Below are 13,848 nucleotides of genomic sequence, written 5' to 3'. Positions count from 1 at the left end.
TTATGTGACTTTTTTTATTTACATTATTAAAATGTTGTATAATTCTTGTATAAGTTTTCTTTTTAAACTTTGGTATTTTTCTTTATATAAAAATAAATGGGGTTTCAATATTGTGCTTTTTATAAAAAAAATAAACTTGGCACTTATTTTTCAATATCACTAAATTTTTAAAAAATAAAAAATATTGTGCTGTTTTTTTCGTTTGATTTTTATTTTATGCGACATTTTATTGTTTTTATTTTTTTTCAAGTGGTACTGTTCATGCAACTTTTCTTCTTAAAGACGGTGAATATTTGAAGTTTTCTCTAATTTTAGTAATTGTATTTGGGATTCTCAAATTAGGAATTTGTAATTTGTTCTTTTTGCTTGTTTATTTTGTATTAAAAATTTATCAAAGCAAATGTATGATAATTTTTGGACTGTAAATTACATCAGAAAAATTGTGTGTTATCTATTGTATTTAATTTTATACGGCGTAGTGTAGTGTTACTCCCTATTTATCTGCTGCTTTTTAATATATCAAGATTTTTAATTTTATTATTATCTTTTTTCTTAAAAGATATGACTATTATACCATAAATATATTCAACATAAAGAAACCATATTACTTTATAAATTAAACCATGTAAATAAGTTGGGGAGGAAAAAACCGGAGAGAGGGAAATTAATTCCCAAAATAAAACATGGTGGGGCCACAATGGGATCGATGAATTTTTCTCCTCAAAATCAATAGTCAATCAAAAGCATTTAAATGCTTTGGCTTTTATAGTAAAGGGATTCATCATATATGGATTGCATTACTTTTTTACTATCGGTAAAGTATGGTAAAATAGTAATTGCTTATTTTATCAAGAAGATTTATATTTTTCTTCTTACCTACTTATTATTTTTGGATAATAAAATAAATTTTCTCTTTATTTCATTGTCATATTATGGAAATTAACAGAAAATGAATTTGAGGTCCTTAGACCTTAACGATAAAGTTTAATAGTTCGGGTCCTTAACTGGAAAAAACTCAATAGCTTAGATCCTTAACTCTATGTTATCTCTGTTTAAAATGTTTGTCAATGTTGATATATTTTGATTATTTTGTATGGGCAGCCTCTTCATGTTAAAGGTTGTACTGTTTACAACATGTATCGGAATGCTTCTGCTCGCGACCGTGAGTTGAACTATGATTTCTTCCATCTCAAATTTGGACCGATCATTAAAAGTTTTCGTGTGTGTACGAACTACACTAAGATTACTTATCCTGATCGCCTCTACATCCCGATCGTGAGTTGGATCCGGTATTATACTCTGGTGTACCATGTACATACGTTGTATGCATTGTAGGAGCCCCTCTCTCCAAAAGGTTCGGAAATGACATTTGCTTTTCAAGTTTTAGCTGCTGCTGATGTCGATGAAAGTGTGCGAAAACGCTATATTCTCAGTGATGACATGGACTATCTATATGTTCCTCATTGTTCATAGCCTCTAGTGGTGTTATTGGCATATTCGTGATTCCTGAAAATTGAGAAATAGATTATCTTATGGGTCGTTGTTGATTAGTTTTTATTTGTTGAACTCTTGAACTTATCTCTTGATTGTTTGTTATGATCATGGTTTGTTAATGTTAATTACTGTCAAGTAATGATATTTATTTCCGTTTGTATTGTGGTCATGATAATTGACTAGAAAAAAAAAGGAAAAGGACGGTATTAGTCTCTAATTAGCAACCAATTAAGCATTAGCTTCAAAATTGTAACTGAATTTCTGATAACTGCTAAATTAGTCGCAGATTACATTAAGCATTACAAATACGACATTACATTAGGCATCACTGGCAAACTAAGTGAGTAGAAGATAAACAAACAATTACACTATAATTTTTAGGCTAATTTGATAACTTATACCTACAATAATTAGTTTTTTCAAATCTTATACCTAAGATAACGTTTTTTAAAATACTATACCTAATATAAAATTTTCTTATATACTTGATACCAAATGTGATTTCCGGTGAGAACAAATGTTTATTGACCGTTTTTCCCCTAAGTGAACATATGTGTTCATTTACCCTCTTCACTTTTAACCCTTATCTTATTTCACCTTTTAATCTTCCTATTTGAAAACCTCTAAATCAAAAACTCATAAAATCCCCAAAATTAATCGCATGAAAAACCTAAATTATCGTCTACAAACAATAAAGTTCATCTTGCATATTTCCGGTCAATCCTAACCAATTATCCAGGTATGTGAAGCTTTTTCCCCTAAATTTCTCTTCATAATTTCGGTTTAAATGACATTTTTTATCGTATTCTTCATAAACTCGCTTAATTAAGGTTTTTGTTTGCATTTTTTCTTACCCTTTTCAATTTAAATTGATGGAAATAGGTGTACACGAGTTTTGTAGGTGATATTAGTAACTTTGTTTAGAGTTCATAATGTTACTTATAGTTGGTTAATTTGCTTGGAAATTGAGTATTGTACAACAGTAGATTTGTTGTCGCAAATTCTTATCCTCAAATTGGATCTGGACTTAAATTTTGAGTAACAAAAACGCTTAATTAATTGGGTAGGTGATACTAATTAACTTTGTTAAGGGTAAAGAGGACGAGATATTAGTAACTTTGTTAAGGGCAAAAACCGCTTAATTTACTCGTCTTTTACCAAGTAATTTTCTTAATTCCTTTTTATTGTCTGGAATATTACCTAAATTTGTGTTGTTCAATTGGTTTGTAGGATGGAAAAGTCTCTGATAGTTAATGTTCGATTGTACTATGGTGGTATTTTTTATGTTGGAGTGGGATGCAGTTAATTGCTAGTGTTGGTGTTAAGCAATTAACATATAGCTTCATTGTTAATGCTGCCTATAGTGTGATTAGTAAGAATGAGGTGCCATTTGTGTGGTATAAGAGGTGTGGGAGGAAATTAACTAGTGGCATGACCCTTATAAAGAAGTGGCAGGAAGTAACCGAAGTGGTAAAATCAAGGGATGAGGACAATGGTATTGATCTCTATGTGACTACAGATGTGACTTTTGAGGTGGACCCTACTAATCCTTTGAGGGCAAAGAATCATCCATAACCAGTCCCTTTGAAACTTATGGGCCTGCCAAAAAAATTCACCAAAAAAGAAGCCCATTATTAATGCCCCATTGAGAAGAAGCCCAAGAAAGTTACTAGTTAACAACCAACACAACCAACCTGCAGACAATGTATTTACTCCACTTATTCCACTAACAATTGATTTCTCACACAAAAAACCTTCACAACAAAATCTTTCTCAAAGAATTCCAAAGCTATAGTTTAAGAGGGCTGATAAAGGGAAGGAAAAGGTAGTTATTGAGGATTTTAATGTTGCTGGTTTAGGGGAATCTCTTTTGAGGAAAAAAAGCAAGGGGTGTGGATCTGAAAGAGAAGAACCTAGTGCTGTGAAAGAACATCTTCAGAAGCCTGTGAAAAAGGTTGTGCAAAAGAAAGGCAAAGCTGATCTTAATGAGAAAACAGAGGTTGAGGGGAAGTCTGTGAAAGGCAAGGATAAGGGAAAAGCTGCTAAGGCGAAGACTGGTAAGGGTAGATCCAAAATTGTTGACAAAGATACAGACTTAGATGAGCACTTTGAAGTCAGTGATGATGATGACTTGTCAGATTTAGAAGATGATGTGAAGTTTGGTGTTGGTGGAGAAGAGTTGCAGCAAGAAGAATTATTTGAAGGAGTAGAAAGTGATCGCATACTGGACATGTAGAAAAGGGTTTTAAATTTGATAAGAATGTGCAGTGGGGTGAGGAAGACGATGGTAACTCAGATGAATTAAGAAGTCTTCAAGGCAGTGATGATGAAACTGATGGCAGACCTGCATTTAACCCTGACATTGATTTCAAAAGAAGGGTCACACTTTGTGTTGGTCTGAAAGTTCCAGATGCAGATATTTTAAGAAAGGCCTTAGTACATCATGCAATTGAAAATAAGTATGACTGCTACTACTTGCATAGTGCTAGGGATAAAGTAACTGTATTCTGTAGATATAGGTGTAAGTGTGAGTTGGATAAGGTGAGGTGCAAGATTGTGGGGTGTAAGTGTCCAAAAAATTCTTAGTGTCCGTTCAGAATATATGTTACTTGCAAAGAGGGGGACACATTATGGGAAATAACAACAATGAATTTGAAGCATTCATGTGAATTCACTGGGTATACAAGGAAAGTGACACCTGAGTACCTATCAGAGAGGTATCTTGAGGATTGGAGGAAGAACCCCACTTGAAAATTATCTGGTTTTCAAAAGCGTGTATACAGGGATTTAGGCATTGAGGTCAAGTATGGAGTATGTTGGCTAGCAAGGGCAAGAGCTAAACTGATGATCTTTGGTGATGGGGCTGATCAGTATGCTAGGGTATGGGATTATGTGGGTGCTGTGATTAAGTTTAATCCTGGTTCTACTGCAATTGTTATGGTGGATAACATTGAAAGGCCCTCTCCAATTTTTCAGAGGATGTACTTGTGTTTTAAGGCAGTAAAAGATGGTTTCTTAGCTGGATGCAGACCATTAGTTAGAGTGGATGGGTGTCATTTAAAAGGAGCATACCCAGGAATGTGCTTGGTAGCAGTTGAGAAAGACGGAAACAGCAACATTTATCCTATTGCCTGAGCTGTTGTGGAAGTAGAAAATGTTACTACTTGGTCTTGGTTCTTAAAATTACTAATTGAGGATTTGGGGAAGGAAGAAGGTAAAGTACTCACCTTTATGTCAGATAGACAAAAGGTATAATAGCTACCCTCTTTTTTATTGATAATGTTTCTCATATGTTCTTTTTTATTGATAATGTTTCTCATATGTTCTTTTATCTGTATTTATTGTTTACTCTCTTTTAACATTTAAATGTATGTAGGGATTGGTGGATGCATTGCAGTTGGTTACCCCAAAAGCTGAAGTGAGGTATTGTGTAAGGCATATATGGGCCAACTTTAAGTTGCAATTAACAGGCCAAGTCTTCAAAGATGCATTCTGGAGTGCAGCAAGGTGTACAACTAAGGCTGAATTTAATACACACATGGAAGGTATAAGGTTCCTCTCACCAGCTGCACATGCATACTTGGCAGTAATCCCCCCTCAAACCTGGTCTAGACATGCATTCACTCCGAACTGTAAGTCCAACTTGTTGTTGAACAACATTTGTGAGACCTTCAATGCAGTTTTAAAAGATGCCAGGGACAAACCAATTATGACTCATATGGAATGGATGCGAAGGTACGTAATGAAGAGGCTGTAACACCCCCTCATACCAAGGTACCTTACCAAGGACTACCCTAGCATGAAAGGCTGTTACCATCTCGGTTTCCCGAGGTTAGTATATCAAAGTTACAATTTCCAAACAACATTTATATAAAGTATAAAGAGTTAGCGAATACATTATCTCAAACCAACTCAAACTAAAAGGGTAAGAACTTCAATACAACTGAAATCATTGCCGGCTAAACTTGTAATGGCGGAAACTAGACTCGAAGTGATGTCTCCCCATGTCTGTCCCATAACTAAACATCTCGCATTACTGTCATATCTGCTCACCATCCCCGAATGGATCACCGCAGTTTTACAAAACAACAACACGGGGTCGATTCACGCATAATTCAATAAGACAAACAAATAGCGTAACCGGCTGATCATCCTCCATCCCCGGTCTCCCGATTTCACACATTAACCGACTACACACCGAAGTGTGTAGCCCTGCCAGATTACCCATCGCAACAGGTAATCCTCGCCGCCAGTGGGTGACCGCGGCCCATCCCCACCTAGTCCAGCTCATCAACGAGCGACTAACAATCCCTGTCCCTTAATGTGCACATCCCCTCCCGTGACGGGTTCCACGGAGGGCGAACTAGGGTGTGAAGCCACTCCCGCAAGTGACTCCACCACAATCACACATACCACAAAGAACACAAATTGTCACAATACCACCACCGTCACAACACAACCACATCACCACCGTCACCAAAACACCAACAATCCGATGATCAGCAGACAACAATCATACACAATACAACAAATATCTCAAATCAATTACACAAGAACTGAGTAGGGAAACCCTACCTTTTCGCAATCCGCTACGCTGTAATCAATCATACAAATGCACAACTAGTAACACATCATCACCTACAACAACGATAATCAACAATCAACAACATATGATGACCAGAACCCTAGACTCCCAAATTAACCAAATTAGGGTTTGTTAACTTATAAGAATGACAATAGATGAACAAGGATAAGACACTTACTACGGCGATTGACACGGAATGAGATGCTAGAATCCACAATCGACGACCATTGACTTGGAATTGATGAAGATGATTAGAGGAGAATGAACGTAGTTTATGTTTTTGGGGAGAAATGACTTTTGAAACCCGACGAACGATATAACCTCTAATCATTTAAATCAAACCCGCGGAAATAATACCCGTCAGGCCGGATACTCGGTCGATTATAGGGTATACTCGGCCGAGTATCCTCTACTCGGTCGAGTATTACCCATACTCGGCCGAGTATTCTGGCGTAAGCCAAACAGAATACCCAACACACTTTACTCGACCGAGTAGGCCAAACTCGGTCGAGTACCACCATAAAATCAGAGTGTTACAATCTTCCCCCTTAAAAAGAACTTCGTCCCCGAAGTTCCAACCCAACCTATAAAACATGAACACCTAACACTAACTCCGCCAACCACGCTTACTAGATAACCTATCCTCTCGATATAGACTCCATAATATTATCGAATAACCATAAAATAATGTTGCCAACCTTATCTCACTTCCATAACACTCACTAGCAACTCAATACCAAGATAATCCACAAAATAAGATCAACCATCAAAACAGAATGTTACATTTTACCATCCTTAAAACGAACTTCGTCCTCGAAGTTTACTCACACATATAAACATCCTCACACAATCCGTTACTCTCACTCATAAACATCATACTACTACGAGCACTGCCATTACCTGTAATAAAATCGGCAATCACACAAATCCATTCTTATTCTGTACCAACACCCACACTTGCAATTGCAACCTGTATGACCATCAAACTCTCTTGTCGCATTCTACTCCTCTTAAGATAAATGTTATGCCCTCGTAACTTGCTAATACTAGGTCCTTTGCTATGCCTCCCATAAACCTCATTACCACCGCATGTCAACGATCACCCACTATAACCCCAACACCTACAACCATTCCTATGACCAGGACTCTCTTTCTTTAACAGTTCTCGTGCCTCAATTATTCGGTACTCCCATAACATATATCATAAAATCCTCAGTATAACCACTACTCCATGTCTTCTACATTACCACCAAACGACATACTTCTATATACTTATACGCTCATCTTCACGATCTAAACTCACAAGCCACAATTGTTACACACTCACATCAGCTTTTCAAGTTCATCACTTCTATTACCACAAAACTCACCCTTGACTTAACATGATACTAAGTCCTAAAACTCCGTACTCCCTCTCCCAAGGAAAGGTGCTAAACCACTTGTAGTTCCAGTTCAATACCACACATGCTCCACAAACTCTTGCTACAACTATGCCCACCAATGCCTCATCTAAAACAAGATCACAAGCACTCCAACAACCTCTCACTACTGAGTCCCATCAACAGGATATCACTATACCATGACAACAACGAAAACATATACAACTCTCTTTCATATCATACTCTACCCTCATTCCCAAACTGAAATTGGTAAGAAACAATAACAAACAAAACAACAGTCTACATGTTCAACCAAAACTCACAAGGAACAGCAGCAAACAAAACAACAATTTATGTTTAACTAGTATGCACTTTCGAAAACTCGTATCATAATCATCTCGCCTACTCCACCACAACCGGTGACGCATCGCAACACCGCCACCAACAACCGACCGCAGATGCGAAAATACCCGCATCACAACACTAAGTACCGTGCCCGGATCACCACCCGAGGCACCACAACTACACCGATAGACATCACAACATACACAATCCCATAAACACTGACTCAATATAACATCTCGGACAAGAAAAACTTACCCAAGACTGCTTTACTAGATCACAACACCATATATCATACGGAATAAATAGACAAGAATCTCATGCATACCATCCATACTTTTTCATGGAATAAACATATATCATGAATACACATTCAAGTATAACCAGTCATGTCAGACCACCCAAACTGTCACTTTTGATCATCATTCCATTAAGTTACCGTATCCAACATATATTATAGAACATTCAGATAACAACATTATAACTATCACACCATACCGCTTCTCGTGAGCTCACAACCTCACACAAACATTTATATACATTTTAGACTCATAATCACATCCAACTAGTCAATCCTGATCACGTAAGTTACCACTTGACAATGAATACCTCTCATCCGGATTTAACCCAGGTGCCTTTCATAACATATCCTCTCATACACACAATTATCACCCCTCCGACAATTGTAGCCATAACATCAGTACCCAACTTCGAGCGAATACCTCACATATCCACATCTTATACTCCCTCACAACCAAACGTACTAATCACCTCCACAAAATCAACCTCATTAAAACAACCAACTTCCCTAAAGTAACATCATCCTCAACCACTAGTGACAATACTATGGCACCAACATCCTTCATGTGACCACTCTCTTACTATCACTTCGTAATATCACAATCTGTTTTCTCTCTTTGGTTATCATCCCAAATAACGAACATCCAATCCATCAACAAGATTTACCTCAACATTATTCCCAATTCTATCCTTTATCATATCGTTACCTAACTCTCCACCAAAATCTCAGATCGTGCAAACACTCTACAAGCTCCTTATTCCCTTAATACCTCGAAACTCACGGCTAACACGTCGTCCTGCTCTCCAATATAACCATTAACTCACACCCTCTAGTGGGGATATCGTACATTTCATAATTTCCTACCTTCATGCTCCTTAACTCCGGTCAACGTTCTCTCAACTTACTTCCATCCCTCTTTCCCTCCTTTTACTCAATAATGCCAATTAATAAGTCATCTCCTTTCTCTTTCTACCTAACTCTTTAGTCATTTGTTTATTTTCCATAGCTCCACAACTCTAATTCCATTAATTCATCTCAATATCTTATCATTCTTCTTATCATTTATCATCTCTCATCTTGCTTCACACTCACCCTTGTCACCATAAAGTCCGCACACTAACAGTTACTCTTCAATTAGTCGTATCTCCCTTTCGCATCTCTAGAAACCAAAATTCATTTCATACCGTTTGTCCAAAGAATTACACACTAGGCTCACCTGTGACACCCTTAAATAACGCGATAAATAACACCCTAAAATCTACGGAAAAACTGGTAGGATATGTTTGTAATTGGTCCAACTATATAAAAACCTGTAATTTCAAAAATTTTTCTAAACCAATCACAACATTTCCAACATTCCCAAGAGGCGGGTGCCAAAACCTGCAATGCTAACGAACTAACTTACATGCTATAGCTAACGATAAGAAAATGTAATGATACAAACCCAAAATAGAAAAGGGAGACATATGTCCCTTCAAATTATATACAAAACCAAAAGTTAAAAGGTTTACTATAAGAATAGCCAAAACTAGGTCCAAAGTTCCTTATGCTCACTAGCTCGTCTGTGACCCCAACAAAGCATCAACAACTCACAATCGCATTTTATACAAACACGAAAGCCACAATTCAGTGGGGAGTAACTTCGAGTCCTCCCAGCCACGAATCGTCATAATTAATGTAACATGTAATGAAACATGTAAACTATATGAAAATTTAATCTAATTTCCAAGTATCCTAACATATGAATGCTAAATCGACTGATTTAAACTATCATGTGAAAAATATAACAAGTAGTAATCCAAACTCTATCAACCATAGCCGGCTTGCATCTCACCTTCTATGATTCATAGAATCATCAAACAAGAAAGGGCAATATATCAAAGACAGGCATAAGTTCTTAGTACCGTCAATAGTCACTCTGTAACTCGAGTCTATACCACGAGGTAGGGAAGGTAATCGAACCGGTATCTTGGCTCAACGGTTAATATTAATAAAACATGGCCAAGACACAACACAACCCTAGCCTAAAATCTGCGCAGACCTAGACATGCGGATACACACCACCGCACCCAAGACTCACAATTTTTCTAAAACAAAGTGAGTACCCTAAGGAGTCCACCAAAGGGTTGGCTAGTACTTAAGCTGACCACTTACTATCAAAATAAGTAACGAGGTCATGCCCCAACTTGGATATAAATCCACTAGTCAGGAACACAAAGGCTATTAAGCAGTGAACATATACTCGTCAGAGACTATAAAGACCTATCTATGACAAACACAACAACCTGCAAGAGATATTCAATACCCATTTCAATTCTAGCAAATTTTAACAATATTAAAGGCTTTAGGGGAAACTAGGGCCATTTTTACAATATAAGAAGCTACCCAAATCAACTAACTACACATGTGAAACATAAATATAATAAATGGCCTAAAACAAGAAAAAGGCCGATTATCCAATTCATATAAAACTTCATCCAACCGAATTTTTACCCGCAACCCCACCTGCGACAGTGCGGGTTAAATTGCGGTGACCAATCACTCAATTGATCGACATCGAATCGATCAAAGGGATTAAGGCTCGATTTTAAGACAATCATCAAAACATTGCAATTATTGCTATAAAATTCATTTTGAGCCTATTAATTACAATTTCAATTTATAAACTATCCTAACATGTGATAACTATCAATATAAGCATAATTTTTACTATTAACACAATTTTCACTACTAACATGATTCAATTTAAAGTGTATTCAAGTGTAACTTATACTAAACATATCATTAATGAACCCGAAATGACAAATATCACATGAAAAACCGCGAAACAAGCAACGGACTGACCCGGGCCAGCCGTGGGCCAGCCGTGGGCCAGCCGGCCTGCTGCCGCCACCCTTACTCCTCTTCTTTTTCCATTTTTGTTCATTATAACATCGTCTGAACACTAATTAATCGTTCCCAATACAACTATGTTAACTTAAACTAACAAAAGACATAAATTAAGCATGCATGCATCAAATTTTATCATGTGAAAATTACTACTCAACCAAAAATCACAAAACATACAAAAACAACAAAGATTGTGACGATTATTCGTCGAGTAACTCGAAATATGTTACCTTTCGCTAGCAAAGAGACAAGTAATAACTTGAGAAAGCTTCTAAAACCCAAAATTACTCTTCATCTTCAACCACATATGAGTCACCTAAAATAATTATGTGAAAGGACGATATTAACGAATTATCGTTATATAAAATATGAGACGGAAATTAATTTAATTATATTTTAAATAAACCAAACTAGCGTCAAAACAATTTATAGATACGGCCCAAACTCGCGACTTAGCCAGGCCACTGCCTAGGCCACTGCCTAGGCCACGGCCAGGCCACTGCCTAGGCCACGGCCAGGCCACAGCTAGGCCACTGCCAGCTGCTGCTAGGCTACAACAGGCCACGGCCAGGCTGCAGTAGGCCACTCCCTACTGTCCAGCCGTCTTAGGACGGTTTCCTAGGCCAAACCACGACGGATATCACCCAAACAAAAGACCCAAACCCAACATGTACATGTACTTGAGACGTTAGCAAAGAGGTTGGTTCAATTTAGCATAAAGAAGCCCGTCAAAACAACCCGTCAAAACAGCCCAACAAAACCCAGTTTTCATGGTTCAAAAAGCTCATTTGTGACCGTCTTAAGACGAAATTTTAAGCATGAAGAGAAAACAATTTTTCACATAAAACCAACCCATTACATACATGGATATTCACATGAGACGGAAATCAACTATTTGGTTCAAATCATCCGTGGAATCGACCCCAAAACAGCCCCCAAAAATCATCCATTAAATATTTTTACACCAAAAGCTGTGATTAACAATTCTACGCCAATTCTTATTCACCTAGCAGGCAACCACGTCACTCGTTGTCTTAAATTTCCTCAACCATGATTTCTTTATAATCACAGCATCCAAACTAATCGACTATACAAACTACCTCCAACTTAATGCAACTGATATCCCATCTCACCGAAAGACAAATATACTGAGTACAAAATATATAATTAATAATATATGTAAGTAATACCAACCAACAATAATATACCGTCATTAAAATTTCGGCACATAAATAAATTAAACAAATAACAATTAGCAAATATGCACACAACCCCGAACAATAATATAATAATAGGATCGGTAGAATCGTGTTACCTTAAACGCCCCTTATTCTTCGAATAAATGGTCCACAAGGCACGAGCCTCACCCCGGGTCTTCGAATCCTTCATAAAAGGGCAAGAAAACGGAATAAAGAAGCTAAAAGACGACACTTTTATAAGACGGCGAAAGACGAAACCACTACAAAAAGGAGACTTTCTTACCTTAAAAGGAGGAGGAAGGAAAGGGGAAAAGAATGGTACAAAAATTATCGAATTTGGTTGAGAATGGAGGCGGGATCTGAGGTTTTAAGGTCGGAATGAAAACGAATGGTGATGGAGCTGTTGGTTTGTTGTTGTTGCTGGTAAAACGAAAAAGAAAAGGGAAGAAGCAGGGAGGTGGGGATGGGAACGGTACAACAACAACAATAAAATAATAATAATAATAATAATGAGACACCAGCTAGCTTGGTAGCTACTAATTATACGTACGTTTCTTCATCGTTAAGTAATTTCGTTCGTTTTTAAAACCGCCTCGAGTTAATAAAATCGGTTTTTAGTAAAAGTTTCAGTAATAAAACGGAATTAATAATAAATAAATTTAATGAGTGAAAATAAAATAAACTCAGCTAGTTAACGGAAATAATACGATATCAGCTTGAATCGGAATTATTAGCGATTTTTACGAAACTAACGGATATTAATAAAAATTGCTATTTTAGTGAAATAAGCTCAAAATAGCTAATTGGACGGTTTTGTTCCCAAAATCCATCTCGGGTTCACTTAAAACAACTTTCATAAGGACTCGTAAAGAAACGGAAATTATTAAATAAACAAACTCGAACTAACTTCAATAAACTTGAACTAACTTTCAATAAACTTATTAATGATTATTAAAATTAACGTATCGAATTATGATGAAATTAATTAATTAGCTGAGAAAATAAATATATAAATCGTTAACCAACGTAATTAAATATAAAGTAGCAATTAAAAGAATTTTATCCAACTTATTAAAATACGGGGTGTTACATCACCCCTTTGATATTCCAACTTCCCAAACTTAGCCACTATCTACAAATCCACATCGCGACATAACTTCCTTTAAGTTCACTATATACCTCTCTTTCCTATCTTCTTACAACAACCTTCCATTACATATATCCTTAAGCAACTCTATCCTAGCTGTCTTCCTCCATAAATCCTTACACATCCAAATATGCCACTATTCGTGTCCCTTATCTCAATCTTTCATTCTCATGCTTCTTTACACTTACATCACCCTTGTCCATATACACTTACTTTTATACTACTCAACACACGATTATATCACTCATCATATCTCACAAAACATACTCTTTGCCTCAATTAGCTCACATTCTTCCTTTTTCTTTTTCCACTATCTCTCACATGTCTTCCTTATCCAACACATGTCCCTCATAAGCCGGCATTCTCCCTATCATAGTATTTGGTAACTTACGTATCAAGACCGTCTCACATATAAAAGAATGTGTTAAGACTCAAAACGTACATGTGTATATACCCTACGACTCAAAACAATGTAAAAACATAGCCATCGGCTCAAAACAAAAGTAAGAACA

General features: G+C 36.7%; 1 protein-coding gene and 1 long non-coding RNA gene across 2 annotated transcripts in view; one reads left to right on the top strand and one right to left on the bottom strand.

Moving 5' to 3' along the window:
- The window catches only part of LOC141647130 (chloroplast stem-loop binding protein of 41 kDa b, chloroplastic), a 57,693-nt gene that overhangs the window by 6,842 nt on the left and 37,003 nt on the right, over positions 1 to 13,848 (top strand). The gene's annotated exons all lie outside the window — the stretch shown is intronic.
- LOC141645894 (uncharacterized) lies at positions 11,225 to 12,646 on the bottom strand. The gene is made up of 3 exons (XR_012545211.1): positions 12,473 to 12,646; positions 12,306 to 12,373; positions 11,225 to 11,306 (listed from the first exon to the last, which is right to left on the bottom strand). It is a non-coding gene; the product is annotated as an uncharacterized LOC141645894 (long non-coding RNA).

The sequence above is a fragment of the Silene latifolia genome, chromosome 3 (assembly GCF_048544455.1).
Source record: "Silene latifolia isolate original U9 population chromosome 3, ASM4854445v1, whole genome shotgun sequence".
NCBI lineage: Eukaryota > Viridiplantae > Streptophyta > Magnoliopsida > Caryophyllales > Caryophyllaceae > Silene > Silene latifolia.
This window is presented reverse-complemented; position numbering and strand designations above follow the sequence as displayed.